Source organism: Equus quagga, chromosome 15 (genome assembly GCF_021613505.1).
Source record: "Equus quagga isolate Etosha38 chromosome 15, UCLA_HA_Equagga_1.0, whole genome shotgun sequence".
Taxonomy (NCBI): domain Eukaryota; kingdom Metazoa; phylum Chordata; class Mammalia; order Perissodactyla; family Equidae; genus Equus; species Equus quagga.
Window position 1 is genome coordinate 88984181 of NC_060281.1, and position 14713 is coordinate 88998893.

At 44.3% G+C, this 14713-nt stretch overlaps 1 pseudogene; it reads right to left on the reverse strand.

The window, feature by feature from the left end:
• Positions 1-3093: 3093 nt before the first annotated feature.
• Positions 3094-3600, reverse strand: LOC124227177 (immunoglobulin lambda variable 3-25-like; annotated as a pseudogene).
• Positions 3601-14713: the final 11113 nt, after the last annotated feature.

The window sequence follows — 14713 nt, forward strand, 5'->3', positions numbered from 1 at the left end:
TGTGTCCATATCATGTATCTAGAAAGTGGCTTCTGAACACTATAACATTTCGAAACACAGAATTAGACTAATTTCTCATTTGTCCTCAATCTTCTTACGGTTGGGTGTTGAGCTTCCTGATTCTTTTCATGGAGTAACACTCTGTCCCATCTCTGTACCTCCAATCTTACCTGTTTGATGCTGTAATAAGACTAGAAACACAACCAGAGGCAATGTCTGCTGCAAGAAAACATTGTGACTTTTTTTTAAGATTGACCCTGAGCTAATATCTGTTGCCGATTTTTTTTTTCTTCTTCTCCCCTAAACCCCCCTTACACAGTTGTATATTCCAGTTTTAGGTCCTTCTAGATCTGCTGTGTAGGATGCCACATCAGCATGACTTGATAAGCGGTGCTAGGTCCACATCCAGGATCCAAACCAGTGAAACCCTGGGCCATTGAAGTGGAGGGCATGAACTTAACCACTTGGCCACAGGGCCAGCCCCAAACGTTGTGACTCTTGAGAAGATCATGTCTTGTACTTTGTTCTATTAATATGGAGCATTCCATTAACTTATTTCCAGGTGTTAAAACAGCCCTGCATTCCTGCAATAAATACTACTTTTTCATGATGTGTATATTTTGCTGTATGTTGCTGGAGTAGAATTTCTAGTAGTTTGTAGAGAATTTTAGTGTCTATAGCCATAAGGGTTATTGATCTACGCTTTTCATTCTTTATGATCTATTTATCTTTATTTGGTATAAGAGTAACAGTGGTCTCATAGAGTGAGGTTGTAAATATTTTACCTCCTTCTATTTTTTGGAAGCAATTGTGAATAACTTGGTAGTAATTCTTCTTTAAATATTTGATGGAATTCCCCAGTGAAACCATCTGGCTCTTTCTTTGTGGGTAGTTATTGATTACTGATTTAACCTCTTTCCACATTGCAGACTTCATCAGGTTTTCTATTGTTTCTTGAGTCAGTTTTAGTAATCTGTATTTTTCTAGGAATTTGCCCATGTCACGTAATATTTTTGCATGCACTTTTTTAGGGTATCCCCTAACAACCTTACTTATTTCTGTAGTTTCAGTAGTAATGTCTCCTCTTTACTTCTCAGTTTTAATAATTTGGTTTTTTTAATTAATGATCACCTGGTTAAAGGTGTGTCAACATCATTGATGTTTTCAAAGAACCAACTTTTAGTTTTGGTGATTTCCTCTAATGTTTCCTGTTTCTTTCCTTAATTTCCACTCCATCTAATTTTTTTTTTTTTGAGGAATATTAGCCCTGAGCTAATAACTGCTGCCAATCCTCCTCTTTTTGCTGAGGAAGACTGGCCCTGAGCTAACATTCATGCCCATCTCCCTCTACTTTGTAGGTGGGATGCCTAGCACAGGACAGCTTGCCAAGTGGTGCCATGTCCACACCCAGGACCCAAACTGGCGGACCCCAGGCCACTGAAGCAGAACGTGCACACTTAACTGCTGCACCATCGGGCCAGCTCCTCCACTCTATCATTTTAATATACTTCCTTCTACCTAATTTTGCTTCATTTTTCTCTTCTTTTTATGGTATCTTAGGGTAGAATGCTACTTTATTGATTTGACCTCATTTATAAATATATATGGTGTTTGTAAAGCAGTGCTAGGAGATCAATGTATACCTCTGTGTTTGTGTATGTGTCACCACTTAACATGTTCAATCTTTCCCCCACATTCAGGAACACATGGAATATAGTTATAATAATTGCTTTTGCATCCTTGTCTACAAATTATAACATCTTGGCAATTTAGGACCATATTTGAGTAATAGATTTTTGTAATTATCAAAGTTGATGTTTTCCTGGTTGTTTGCAGGAAATTTTTGGTATGACGCCAGGTGTTGTAGGTTTTTCCTTATTGGACCCTAGATCTTGTATTTCCTTCTCTGCTTTGCCTTTTATTTTTGGATTCAGTAGTTATTTGGACACAATCCCATCCTTCTCAGCTTGCTTGTACACTTTCTTAGGTGGCAGCAGAGCAGCCTTTAGTTGGGGGTTAATGATCCCCACGACTGAGGCAAGTTCTCCTGACTAGTCAACCTGATGCCTTAACTAGGAGCTTTCCCCTCTGACTGGGGAACAAGCACTACGTGACTATGTGAGTGTAAGCCCTGCGGAATGTTCCTCTAGTGTCTTTAAGTGACTTTCCTCAGCTTCAGGCAGTTTCCTCCCACACTTAACTCATCATTCCTCTTAGGAACATTCACAGAACCTCAGGGTTCTCTGTCTGTGAAGATGTCTCCCATGCCACACTCTTCCCTCTGCATTTTTATTGTAGGGTGGGCTCCTGGGAGCATGTTGTGACATGTATAATTGAATTCAATAGAGTTTGTGGTGATTTTTCTAGAAGGAAGCACGGAAGTGATACTGGACATAACTGCAATGTCCTTACAGTTGAAGATTCAGCTTGGAGGCCATGCAAAATCATCCTGAAAGGAGATAGGACCTTGGGATCTTGGCATCAAGCAGTCATTAGACCTGAGGCCCACTCAGAGAGGGCAATAAGCTTGGAGGAGGAATTTCTCTGCAGACAATGGCTCCTCTCAGTGAAGGGAAGGCTGTGAGCAGCCAGGGGCTCCCAGCAACAGTAGGTGGTTGAGTCAGCTCTCAAGTGGGGCCTGGTTGGACACCAAATGTCCATTGCACAGTTTGCTCCATTCAGAATCCCAGGCTGCCATGTGAGCTGGGGCTTCAGAGTGCCAGCTGAATCTCAGCAGTCTGTGTACTACTCCAGGACATGTGGGCCAAATAGTCACCCAGACACTTTCATATGGAAATCTAGGGACAACTACCACTGGGAAGATTTCTTCCTCATCTTTCCTTCCATCCAGGCCCTCTGTCCATAAGAAATACAACATCCAAGAAAAGACTATGACAGCCTCATCCTGACAGCCAAACATCCAGTCCTGAACCATCAGGTACAGAGCCTTCCTGGAGGGCTAGAAGGAGAGGGCAGCCTGCAAATCTCTTATCTGGAGACCTGGGCAAGATCTGTTCTTGGCTTTGTCTACAGTCCTGGGCCTGGAGGAGAGTGTGACAGACATGGGGAAGTAGTTTTTGTCTCACTTCCCCATCAGTCTGTGTCATGGTGAGCATTAGCACTTTCTGCTGACTGGCAGTAATAGTCAGCCTCATCCTCTGTCTGGGCCCTGCTGATGGTCAGGGTGACCGTATTCCCTGAGCTAGAGCAGAGAATCAGTCAGGGATCCCTGAGGGCCACTTGCTGTCCTGATATATCACTGTGACAGGGGCCTGGCCTGGTTTCTGCTGGTACCAGTGCACATAATTGCTTCCAAAGTTTCCTCCATGACAGGTAATGGTGGCAGTCTGTCCTAAGACTGCAGACACTGAAGGTGGCTGAGTCAGCTTAGAAGAGTCCACAGAACCTGCAAGAGAGGAGAGGAGAGATGAGTGTGAGGATGAGGGTCTCGTTCCCAGAGGGCACACACCCTGGAGCCTCCCCTCTGCAGAGCTGGAGGCCAGAGTTGGGCTGCTCTCTGGTTTCTTTGCGGCCTGAGCCTTGAGGGGCATCACCTGTGCAGAGAGTGAGGCGGGGCAACAGGAGAAGTGTCCAGGCCATTGTGGAGATGTCCCAGAGCTCTGCCTCTGACCCCACAGCTGCAGATATGCCCTAAGCCTCTCTTATTCACTGGAAGAAATGCAAATCTACTTCCTTCCTTTTTGTGACTCTGCAGGTCTCCCTCCTGAGAAAAAGACTCAGCTTAAAGGAGGCAGAGAAAGTGGGCCCTATTCCCAAGTCCTGTAGCTGAGTACTCAGAGTTGTCTCTGGTGTTGAGTGAGAAAGTGCTTCCCCCTGCCCCCAGCGCATGCACACGCATCTCAGTCTGTGCCATGGGCTTCCTCTCTGGGCTTTGGGAGAACCCCTCAGTCAGCTCTAGTGATGAGTCATCATCCATGGGGATGGGCTGCCAGTGCTTGAAACAGGAGCTTGTAGGGACATCAGTCATGCTGGTGTATAAGAGGTCAGAATTCATGATCAGATACAGAGAAACTGTTCATATACTTCCCTGGAAGACTTTTTTATGTTTTATGAAAAAAAATAGGAGAAATATTTGGGATGTAGGACTGGGCAAGAATTATTTGTTGACCTCTGTAGCATGATTCATTAAAGGAAGATTAATACATTGAACCTCATCAAAATTAGTATCTTTTGCTTTGTAAAACTTTCTAAAGAGGATGGAAAAAGCAAGTAGCATCAGAAAATATTTGCATATCACAAATCCAATAGAGGACTAGTGTATAGAATAAATAAAGAACTCTCAAAACTTAACAGTAAAAATAAAATCTATTCAGAAAATGGGGAATGGACAAGAATAAACACTTCATGGAAGAGGATTTAGAGATGGCAAAGAGCATGTGAAAAGATGTTCATCATTAGCCATGAGTGAAATTCACATGAAAAGCACAAGGAAATATCCCTGGATACCTATCAGAATGACTAAAATAAAAAATAGCACAACTCTAAATGCTGGCAAGGATGTGGTGAAACTGAATCACTTATGCCTGCTGATGAGCATATGAAATAGTGCAGCAACCCTGAGGAAGAGTATGGCAGCTTTTTAAAAAATTAAACTTGTGGGGGACGTCAGCAACATGGTGGAGTGAATGGTTTTCTTTGACTCTCCCCATTCAAACTACAACTAAATGGGCATTCATTGATCAAGGAAGGATACTCATCCAGCGCCTCAGGATGCCTGAGAGAGCCACACTGGTATACATCGGAAGGTGAATAGACTACCCCCAGGGAGGAGGTGGAGATAGTTAAGAACTCTGCAGTTCCCAGACAGCCTAGTACCTGTGAGCAACTCTCTTCTGGCTGACGTGCTCATAGTGCCACCATGGCCCAGAGAGTGGGCGTGTGCATTGGTGTGACTGGAGTCAGGTGACTACACGCTAACCGTTGTCATTGCTCTGTGGACCAGTGAGAAAATCCACGGTCCTACTGTGTCCCAAGGCAGTGACACAAATAATAATGTACCACTGAAATTTCACAAGGTTGTAAACAATCATAACATCAAAAAAAATAATAAACTTGTGGTTTCCATACCACAGCAATTGTACTCTTAGGCATTTATTTCAGAACAATGAAAACTTATGTTCACAGAGAAACTATACAAAAAAGGTCATACACTCTAATGCATAATAGCCCCAAAGTGACACCAATCCAGATGTACTTCAATGGGCGAAGGAAAAATAGACTTTGGTACACTAAGACCATGGAATACAACTAAGCAATGAAAAAGGAATGAATTCTTAGTGCACACATAAATTTTGATGAATGCAGAAGTATTATGCAGAGTAATATATATCAATCCCAAAGCCTTAATACTGTAGGACTCTGTTTTTTATTCCTATGTATCTTTTATGAAATGGCAAAATTTTAGAAATGGGGTGGAAAGCAATTAGTGGATGCCAAGTATTGGGGTAGTGAAGGTCATTTCAGAGGGGCTAGATGGAAATTGTTATAAAAGGACAGCACAAGGGATCCTTGTGGCCATGGAGCTTTTTTTTATCTTCACTGTGTTGGTGGACACAAGAACCTGGTCATGTGGTAAAACCATATTGATATAAATACGCATACACAAATGAGTACAAGTCAACTGGGGAATCTGAATTTGAAAATGGGCAAAGATTCTATCAAACTCTTCACTAAACAAAACACACAGATGACAAGTAGCACCTGGAAGATGCTCAACATCATATGTCACTAAGGAAATGAACATTAAGACATAATGAGATACCACTACAGATGTATCATAAGGCTTAAAAAAAAAACTGACAATCTAGTGATAAAAAGGACCTGGGGCAAGAGGAAGTCTCATAAATGCTTGGTGCTAATGAAAATGCAAAATCAATCATCCACATTGGAAAACAGTTTGGCAGTTTCTGAAAAAGTTTAAGAAATATCTACCATGTGACCCAGAAATTCCATTCCCAGGTATTTACTCACGCGACATGAAAACGTATTTCCACACAGAAACCTGTAACAAAGGTTATAAAGGTTTTGTGTGAAATTGCCAAAGAGTGGAAACTGGAGACAACCCAAATGTTGCTTCCCTGGGGAATGGATAAACTAACCGTTGTTCATCTGTGCAAAGGAATTCCACTCACAATGAAAGTGGAATGAACTATTAACATAAAACAACATAGATGCATCTCAAATGCATTATGCTGAGTGAAAGAAGCCAGAACCACAAGGCTACCATGTATGATTCCATTTATATGACATTCTTATAAAGAACCAACTATCAGGAGAGACAACAGGTCAGGAGTTGTTGGGGGGGATAGAAGGAGGGTATGACTACCAAGAAGTCTGGGGAATTTATGGACAGTGATTGAACTGTTATATATAATGATGGTGGAAGTGCTCACAGCTCTGTATGTGTTTATCAAAACTACTCACTAAAAAGGGTGGATTTTAATGTATGTAACATATAACTCAATTAAAGAAAATGAAAAATAAACTGTGGCAGGCGATGGTTCCCATAAGCAGGCTGTCACTTAGAGACTAGTGTGCAGGAAGTCAAGTTACACCAGAGAACACACCCCAAGGACAGGATGGGATGATGGGAGTGGACGTGGGTGGAGACAGATGCTGATCTTTGAATCAGTCACAGCCAGACTCACAGTAGAACTTACAGGAGCTCTGATGCTGGCTGTGCTCCTCAGATTCACCTGAGTGTGTTGGTGGACCTGCCTCTATCCCACCACAAGCATAGGTCACTAGCTGCAGGTTACCCCCAGGAAGGGGAGTGTCCCGGCTATGCCAGTTCTCTTCAGTAGAAGCAAGTCCTGAAGCTGCAGCTCAGCACCCTCCATGGAATTCAGTTCTCTCTGTCCTGCCTCCCCTGGGGGCCAAATGCTTCCTGCTGAACCCTCCACCCTGACAAGAGTCTTGGAGGACACCATAGTGCAGATGGAGTCAGTACATTAGTTGCAGAAGACTTATAGGGTCACCCCTGGAATCCTGAGATCCATGTCCCTGTCTCAAGCACAGCCCAATTGGGGGAGCACAGGGCCCAATGTCTCTTGGGCACATTCTCATCTCAGCTCAGCCACTCTCTCAGGGCTGGTCTGGTCTCTCCCAGCATTGTTCCCACAGGACTGTAGGGGAGACAACAGAATTTTATGTTGTCAAAATCACCTAATTTTTGACATGTGTCTGCTTCACCATAGTGATGTCTCAGGGAGGTGGTGCTGGATGATGAGGTTTGCAAGTAGAGGAATCTCTATAGAGAGAGAGAGGGAGCTGCTCACCATAAGTTCCTGTGGGTAAGAGGGAGGGAGATGTTTTGGCCTCACGTCCCCTTTGTCAGTGTCACTGTGGCTTACCTAACCTGTCCATCAATTGTAAGGATCTCAACACAGTGATATTCAGCCTTGTCTTCAGACTAGATGTTGGATATGGGTAAGTAGCGGTCAGCACCAGAGCTGGAGCCCCATAAGTGGTCAGGGATCTCATCCACCTGTTGGGGCTTCATCGCTGTTAACCGTCGTCACATACACAGGGCCCTTCCCGGGTCTCTGTTGATACAGTGAATGAAGTAGGTGCTGTGCTCACTGCTCACAGTGCAAGTGAGCACAGAGAACTGGAAACAGTAAATACAAGAATGATTCTCAATGCCCTGAGACTAGACAGATGTCCCTGGGACTGTGCTTGGGGTGAAGTATTGGGGAGGAAGACTCCTGAGTACCCTGGGGACTCTCTGACCTGAGGAGAAAATGAGGAGCAGGAGATAGAAGGGAACTGAGTCCATGGTGGGGGGCTTCCAGAAGCTCTGTCCTGAGGAAGACCAGCTAGAATGGTCTCTCCAAGCTCCAGTATTTTCCTCTCCTCTTGCAGCTCAGGAAAGGAGTAGGATTCAATGCACATCTGTTCTTCATTCCTTCTGTCTGAGCTCTTGTCTGAGTTCTGAGTCTAAGGACCTCCTGCTGGTAATTTCTTAATGACAGAAAGGTGAGGTGTGTGTTTCAGAATGGGGTTTTGATTCTGCACGATGCAACTGTCTCCAAAGGAGCTTCAGTCATGCTCTTTGCACTTGAGCACAGCGCAGGGGACTTGGACCCGTTAGGGTCCCCAAACCAAGACCCACAGTGCCCCCTGGTGCTCCTAGGATGAATGTCGTCCTATATGTACAGTTCAGTCGACAGAATGACTACTTCTGAGCCTTTTATAGATGCCAGACACTCACACACACATATACACACATGTGCACACAATCTCACACATGCAGTGCTCTTTGCACAGGTCCCCAGAGGGCACATCCTTCCAGCCTGCAGGCCTGATCACCAGATCTTTGAGTGCAAGGATGTTGCCCTGAGTCTCCAAAAGAGAAATTGTGGGATGTCCCAGCAGAACTACTTCATGCTTGTCCAGATCTGTGATGTGAGTCATCTCAACCCAGTGTCTCACTAGAGTTGGCCCTTCAGGTAAGTCTTCATTCAAGGAGTGGGTACCTAGTTCTGAAGAACCTGCAAACTTGAACTGCACATGTTGACATCAGTGTCTGTCCTCTGAGGGGCCTGCAGAAGGCAGCATGCAGGCAAGGGTGGCATCAACTTAAAAAGTAAACTCATCAGTTATTTTACACTCAAAATGAGTTTATTCAGGAATAACCAAAAGAATTCCAATTCAGACTGGGCATTTTATGGCAAACCATAGGCATATCTGGAAAACAAAGGAAAGGAGCTGCTTTATAGAGAAAAAGAGGCATCTGGGAGGGGCTGTTTAGAGGAAAGTCCATTGGGAGACAGTAACAGCTCATGGTAGCAACTGCTTCTCATTGGGTGAGCTGTTGCCAGTGGAGAGGGAAATCTTCCTTCAGCAGTAGAGTAGTTGTACTTCCTGTTGGAGATGCAGGCACCTCTCTTCCTGTTTGGAGTAGTTAATGAGGTAAGATAGGGCATGGGAGCTCCCTATACAGGCCTTACTGACTTTTTCAGTTAAAGTATCTTTTATTAATTTCCTCAGGGTGCAGGTGAGCACTGAAATGCCTCAGGGCTGGGCTGGCATCACTGAGGGGAAGGGACGGGGAAGACACAGCAGGGGCACCTCACACTGATTGCTTAGGTCATTCCAGAGAGCACAGCGGGAGTTTACCAGTCTGTTGGGGATTCCATGTCCACAGAAGAGCTGAGCTGGCTCAGGAAGATCAGAACCTCCAGCAGGAGGAGCAGCAGATCAACTTGGTGTCCTGGGGACTCTGTCAGAAAGGCCATTGCCACTGAGCAGACACTACAGTGAAGAAATGGGGTTGTTATCTTACTTATGGCCTGACTGGGAGGCTATGCAGGCCATCCTTGTTTGTGCAAGAAATTTGCTCACTTTGCAGGGAGCCTGGACATCAGGCATAAGAGATGGATCATTTAGGGGTTGGTCAGGGATATTTCTGTGTTGTTAGTTCATTCACCTCCTGAATCCCTGAGAGCTCAGTGGTACACCTACAACCTGCAGAGCTGTGCACCTACAACCTTACCCCCAAGGGAAGGGAAGGCCCAACCAGGGCAGACACATTGCTATGAGTTGATCTCTGTCCCCTCTCAAATTCATGTATTGAAGTCCTAACCCCAGTACCTGTGAATAGGACCTTATTGGATACAGAATCATTGCAGATGTAATTAATTAATTTAAGATGAGATCATACTAGAGTAACATAGGCCCCTAATCCAATCTGACTATTGTCCTTTCAGAAGGGGAAATTTGAGGACAGATACTTACAAGGGAGATGGGTGATATGAAACAATAGGCAGAATCTACAGGCAAGGAACACCAATGATTGCCAGAAAACCAGCAGAAGCTAGAAAGAAGGCATGGAGTAGATTTTCCTTCACAGCCCACAGAACAAAAACCCTGTGACATCTTGATCTCAGAATTTTAACCCCAAAACTGTGAGACAGTAAATCTCTATTGTCAGCCTGCAGTGTGTGGTACTCTGTGACAGTCACCCTAGCAAACTCAGTCACCCCCAGAACTCTTCTCTCAGGGCTTCAGCAGCAGGGCTGGGCTCCTTCAGTTGCTTTGTCTCTATGATCACAACCCCCTGGGAGGGGCCTTCTGCCTTGTGCTCCCCTCCAGTAAAGTGTCCATTCTCCTCCCAGGAGCCTGTCGCAAGACCCTAGGCAGCACAGTCTCTGCTCTAACCTGAGACACCTGCGTCCCCATGACTACTCCTCTGAGATGATGATGGGGAGTTGTGCACATGGTTCCAGTGTCTCGTCCTTTCCTGTAAGAGCATCTTGTAGTTTCTAATGTGAGTTATGACAATGACTATAAATATTCAGAGTTACTACCTTGTTGGGCCTTGTGCACAATCTCTCCCTCTTATATTTGAGTCTAACGGTTAGAAAGGTATAAATGAGATATTACATGTGCTAAGAGCTGCAAAAGGGGAAATACAGGGTCCTGTCAGAACATTCCACAAAATCATCTCACTTAGTCTTTATTTCATGGATGGCCTCCCTGAGGAAGGACTTTAAACAGAACCTTGAAAGATAATTTGTGTTAACCGGCTAGAGTTCAGTACCACTGTCCATACCAATGATGGATAGGGAATTGAGATAAAACATGGAGTGGAGACAGGGATTTGTGAGGGAGAGCAAAGCATCTTTGATCCTAGGACCCATGGCTCCTCAGGGATCCATGGCTACTGGTTACAGACCACCCCTGATCACACATGGTGTGGAAGACACCCCAAAATCTGCTTCTGCCAGAAACAGACAAGTCAGGCTATGGTCACATGTCCCCACATTCCTCTCTTTTGTAATGGGAAGAGAAGACATATTTGAAAAGCTGGATGAAGAGTTCTCCATCCAAGGATGAGGCAGACAACAGGAGCTAGTTGCGGGATCTCATGGTGACCCCGCTGCGCTGTCCCAACTTGCATTTTGAGCCATCTGGATGTCATATATACCTGCCTCTCCCATTAAGATCAGGTGCGTGTCTGAGCACAGTGACCACAGGGATGGACAGACTCTTTGTTCCTAAGTGACCTCAGTGAGCTGATGTTCCCATGGGCTCATTTTGCAAAGTGGTGGGAGCGAGGAGTGACCTCACTTCTTCAGCCTTGAACCAAGGTGTCACATGCCAGCTGATAACAGAACAGGGGTTAGGAGGGGAGTATGGCTAACTCAGGATTGTTTTGGTCTCACTTCCTCATGACTAAGAAACATTGCATACCTGTCATTGTCCCCCACTCTACATAAGAACAGCAATAATAATGAGCCTCATGGATGGACTGGAATCCAGAGATGCTCAGAGAAGCTATGTTGCCATTGTTGGAGTCTACGGTCTGTGAGGTTTGATTTGTGGTCCATTAGCAGGATCGTTCCATTGTAGGTATACCTGTAATCTCATTAGATCATCAAGATTTACTGAGGAGAGAATAATTGTTTGCTTTCTGTGAGATCCCCTCTTCTGTATGAAGTAACAGCTTTCATACAAGTCAGGAGTGTAGATACAGGAAGATTCTGCTTTTCCTTTTTCAAAAAATCCCCATTTGATATTTTGCCCTCTCCAAGTGACCTAAAACTGAAGGTACTAAGATGAAAAACCACAGAAATGTAGGAAATTCAGCATACAATACAATCTTATTCGGGGCTTTGAAACAAGATTTTCCTACAGAGCAACAGGATCAGGCTCAGTACAGACTTGGCAGTTTACAACATCACGCATGTGGGTTTGTATATGAGCTTTTCAATAATTTATATTTGAAGAAAAAGTGTTATTTATGAAGCTAAAATTGAAGAATGGAATGTATCTCTTGAATGAGAGCCTGTGCTTGTTTGTGCTGCACAAGTGCTCAGTTCAGGGTCTGATGTGAGATTCTCATGAATACTTTATTTTCCACTGAAAAGAGGTGATTTCTGCACCTGTTCACACAGGAAAGCTGCTTGCATTGAGTCTTCATGTGCATTTCTGGGGAGATTCTTCCTCCCCAGAAATCCAGAGCAGGATTTGCGTGGCTATGGTCAGACTAGTCTCATGGGGTCCTCCCTCTGCTCTCAATTCCAAGTTCTCAGGGAGCAGAAGATCAGAGAATTGTCCCTATCTTCCCTCTCTTGTCACTCATTTTGATGAAAGGATAGAACTAGACGGTCCCTTCTTATTGCAGATCTCCCAGGAGGTCTCCATTACCTGGGACTTTGTGAGATGTTCCTCTTTGCAGCCCAAGCAGCTGGGACACACGTCAGGATTTCCTTTTCAATTGTGCTTTTTTCAAAGAATTAGTTTCTATTTAAATCTAAGAATCTCTGTCTTTTGAAATCCAGAGTCTTGCAGAGATAGATTCACCAGTTCATGAGACGGGAAAGGTCTGCTGAGTGGACAGTTCCTGCACCGTCCTCACCATCAAAGCTCCCAAGACCGTTGAGATGACAACTTTCTGGAAAGTGCTATGCAGTCCCCCTTTCATCTCTTCTGCTGGTTGATCACATTTCCATGGCTAATATTCTTCTTTTCTGTGTGCTGCAGGAGACCTGTGTGTCTTTGTCCAGGTCATCGCAAGGTCATTTAAATATTTTCCAAGAAAGTGGTCTTTGTGTTTCGAGTTAACCATTTTTGTAGGACTTGCAGAAATTTCCTCATTGGCTCTCTAAGAGTTTGGACGTTGGTACTCTTGTGAAGAAAGCAATGTCTCATGAGGACGTCAGGATTTTCTTTCCAAGCAGGAATGTAAACCTCTTGTGTAGCCAGTGATGGATGGGACACCACATGTCCAGGGGCAACCCAACCCCTTCTGGAGCCTTGTTCCAGGGGAGGTTGGAGACTTCAGTATAACTGAGATGTCTAACTATACTGTTGGGGTAGGTCTGTGCTGCAGATCAAGTTTTCTTGAATGTCAACATCAAGTCAGCACCTACAAAATTTACATCTCATGTTGGAGAAATTTTAGGCTTACAAATGTTGATAGAGATACATTTATTTGCCAATTTATTACATAAACTTTCTTACCTCATGCTGTGTGTCTTTTGCTCTGACTTATCATATATTCAAGGATAGATCTTTTCATTTTCTTCTCCACTTTGTGTTAGGCAGTTAGTAACACTGTGATCAGCCACTGTCTTTCTGTCCCTGCAACTCAGTGCTGTAGAGTCTGAATCATCCCAAGTTGGTGACAAAGTGAAATGGACCCAACAAGTGAACATGGTCTTATTTTGCACAATGAACACAGTCCTTTCTTGTGTAACTTTTACAAAATTCTCCATAAGCCTACATTTCAAGGAATCCAGGCTGAGAAAGTATGGGTTGGAGAGAACCAATAAGAAAATATTCGCAATTGAATCTTGACGATAATGATTGGTTAACAGTTCATTAGGTCTAGGAGACATTGTTGTGCAACCGGGGATGTATGACTACAAACTTGGTAGAAGAAAGGTATTAATTTTCCAATTGTTATGAAGAGCTTGTGCTTTGAAGAGCAGTATGGATCATTATATATCTTTTTTTTATGTAGGAATGATTCAACCTGAGCTAACATCTGTTGACAATCTTCCTCTTTTTTTTCTCCCCAAAGTACCCCAGTGCGTGGTTGTACAGCCTAGTTGTAAGTCCTTCTTTGTGGGCCACCACCACAGTATGGCAACTGACAGTCAGGTGGTGTGGTTCCATGACAGGGAAAGGAATCTGGGCCACAGAAGTGGTGAGTGCCATCAAAGTTTAACCACTAGATCATCAATGCCCTGGATCATTATACATCTTTGACGAAGGGAGGAGAGAGAGAAAGAGAGAGAGAGAATAGATTGTAAATACATGGATGATGGATAGATGAATAGAGGCATAGATAGAAGCCCAAATGGTAAAATGTTAGCAGAGTTTCGTCCAAGGAAGGGTATGTGGGATCTCATTACACTATTCTTTCAACGTTTCTGTTTGTAAGAATGTTTCAAAATTAAATTAGTTGGACTTGTGAAATGAGGGAGAGATTGAGAGTGAAGAAACCTTGGTGAGCCTGGTACTCATGCTCTGGTATGAAAGGTCCCTCTGAGCAGATTCTCACAGCCCTGCCCGGCAGAGATACTCCCCTCATGTCTTCAGCCATGGAAAATGAAACCAAGGCGAAAGTCCTGACCTTGGCATGGAAGGCTTCATGGTCAGCTCCGAGGACAGCAATACAGAGTCCAGGAACCACATATAAATCCAACAGAGAGGCAGAACTGACCCTATTCAGGTCAGGTGATGGGACTTTGGGGGCAGAGGGAGGGCTTTGGTACCAGGAGAAAGTCCCCAGGTGGAACCCAAGGTGGGGTCTGCATGTCCCCCATAGTATGTGTAAAATCATAGAATACAAAGAACCCCAGGGCCAGCAGGGGCCTGGTCTCCTGTTTTCTGGATGCTTTGCAGAACCAGTGAGGATGTAGGGGACACCCCATCCAAAAAACCATATGGGCACAACCCCTGAGATTCAATGGATCTGGTTCTACTCCACGAAAAGCAATTCCCTCAGGGTTGCCCCACATGAGACATCTCTCTCCTCTCATGCATGACAATTGGTTACATCTGGAGATTATGTGATGAATTTCTAAACCTTCTGTTTCTAATACAAACCTGCCCACAGTCCCCATAGCTCAGAACAGTCCTCAATCATCCAATTTCTCAGCAGGATAAACTGAGGCCCTGAGAGAAAAGACAACTGTTCAGAGTCTCCCAGCCCTGAAGGGGCAGAGCCAGGACCAGG